At 43.1% G+C, this 2,421-nt stretch overlaps 1 pseudogene; it reads left to right on the top strand.

Moving 5' to 3' along the window:
* The first annotated feature begins 551 nt into the window (after positions 1 to 551).
* LOC113605744 (60S ribosomal protein L5 pseudogene) lies at positions 552 to 1,441 on the top strand (annotated as a pseudogene).
* The last annotated feature ends 980 nt before the right edge of the window (positions 1,442 to 2,421 follow it).

Here is a 2,421-nt window from a genome sequence, read left to right as displayed (position 1 = left end):
GGGACACTTCCTTAGCTGGTGTTTTCTTTCTCCCCCTTCCTCCTTCCAAACTAAGAAGTTAATTGCTTGCCCTGCCTTTAAATAGACATTCTATCCAGTAGCATTGAAAACATCAGTTCTCTTAGTAAAGCATTGAACCACTTACCAGAATCAATTACACAAAAAGCTGGCTGAAGAGGTATTGAAGCCCTGCTGAAGATCTTAAACACGTGACCACCTTGATTTCAAACCGCCACCTGACCTTGTGAACTTGCTTTACTCTGCTGGTAACCACTGGGTCTTAACAATTAAGAAGGTTTTTTTTTTTTGCCCTCTAAGAGAACAATGCAGTCCTTAAAACTTGTATTTCTCAGTGCTTTACTAAGATATCCGAACTTTTCTACTCTGCTAGGTGGCGGGTAATGCCATGGTTTGTGGAGATTATTTCCACTTGCTCTCAATGACTCAACTTTACTCAGGGGTGAGTCATTTCCAAGATTACAGGCGCTCTCCCCTCCCCCAACCCAGGCCGTGATGGTTCTGCAGCTCCGTGGCAGCTAGGGCCTCTGTTCCACAGGATGGGGTTTGTTAAAGTTGTCAAGAATAAGGCCCACTTCAAGAGATACCAAGTGAAATTGAGAAGATGGCAAGAGGGCCAAACTGACTACTATGCTTGGAAACAATTGATAATCCAAGATAAAAATAAGTACAACACACGCAAATACAGAACGATAGTACTACGTGTAACCAATAGAGCTATCATTTGTCAGATGGCTCATGCCCGTATACAAGGAGATAGGATAGTTTGTGCAGCTTGTGCTCACGAGCTCCCAACGTATGGCGTGAAGGTTGGCCGGACAAATTATGCTGCACCATATTGTACTGGCCTGCTGCTGGCCCGCAGGCTTCTTAATAGGTTGGGTATGGACAGAATTTATGAAGGCCAAGTCGAGGTGGCTGGAGATGAATACAATGTGGAAAGCGTTGATGGTCAACCCGGTGCCTTCACCTGTTACTTGGATGCAGGGCTTCCCAGGACTACTACTGGGGATAAAGTTTGGGGGGACCTGTAAATGGAGGCTGGTCTATCCCTCACAGTACCAAAGGGTTCCCTGGTTATGATTCAGAAAGCAAAGAATTCAATGCTGACTTACACCAAAAGCACATCGTGGGGCAGAACGTTCCAGATTATATGTGTTAACTGATTGAAGGAGACGAAGACGCTTACAGAAAACAATTCTCTCAATACATAAAGAACAACACGACTACAGACATGATGGAGGAGAAGGATAAGAAAGCTCATGTTGCAATACGAGAGAATCCGGTGAATGAGAAGCCTGAGAAAGAAGTTAAAGAGAGGAGGTGGAACCGTCCAAAAATGTCACTTGCCCAGAAAAAAGATACGGTAGCTCAAAAGAAGGCAAGCTTCCTTAGATGTCAGGAAAGGGCTGCTGAGAATTAATCAACAAAACCACAACTTCTGTGAAGATTTTTCAGATAAAGACAATAATAAACTTGTTGACCGAGTAGGAAAAAATAAATAAATGAATAAAACATTACAGGCAACACTGTTTCCCTTCCACCTGGAGCAAGGCTGGCTGTGCCTGCTCCTGTGGTGTTGGAGCGCCGTCTAGTGGTAAAACTAATCCCCTGCAGTCTCGGGCCAGTCCTGCTTTGGCGCCCTGAGAGGAGGACAGAGGTCCCTCTCGAAAACTCAAAATAGGTCCACTTTTCACGGTCCCCTTGGAAAATAATTCAAAACTGGATTACCACCATCCGAGGAAGCTTCAACTTAAAAAAAAATTCTCTTGCGATAATCGACTGTTGGGCAATTAAGATAAAATTCTTTCTGATTTGCAGGTTCTGTTAACTAGGTAACTTCAGTCTCCATCTGCTCATATGGAAAACCTGAGGCCTAGATTCCCTCGTGTTTTCATCAACTCTCTTGACTACATTCACCTGGGGGTCATTAGGGAGTTATCAGGACAGCTAGCACTGGCCCCAAGACTAAGTAAGAACTTTGTCCAGCAGAATTTCTCCTAAAACTAACTGGATGGGAGAGTTCTTCTACGTGCACACTTTCCTCACACATCAGCATTTCTAAAATTGGGATGCATCTCGTTACTGAAGGTATATTAGTGCTGGGATTGAAGAAGAAGTGGCCAGAAAGGCAGGGAAGCAACTGAAATGTCTGCAGATGAATGAATGGATACAGAAGGTGAGGTATATATGTCCAATGCAATATTCCTCAGTCATAAAAAAGAATGAAACATTGTCATTTGCAACAACATGGATGGACCAAGACATTATCATACTCCATAAAGACACTCAGACAGAAAAAGACAAATAATATATGCTATCACCTACTTGTGGAATCTACAAAAACAGTACAAACGAATGTATATACAAAAGAGAAACAGCCTCCCAGACATAGAACATAAA

The sequence above is a fragment of the Aethalodelphis obliquidens genome, unplaced genomic scaffold, assembly GCF_003676395.1.
Source record: "Aethalodelphis obliquidens isolate GAN/ISIS:26980383/991018 unplaced genomic scaffold, ASM367639v1 scaffold43, whole genome shotgun sequence".
In the NCBI taxonomy this organism is placed as follows: Eukaryota; Metazoa; Chordata; class Mammalia; order Artiodactyla; family Delphinidae; genus Aethalodelphis; species Aethalodelphis obliquidens.
The sequence above is the reverse complement of the archived record's forward strand: the minus strand, read 5'-3'. Positions and strand labels throughout refer to the sequence as shown.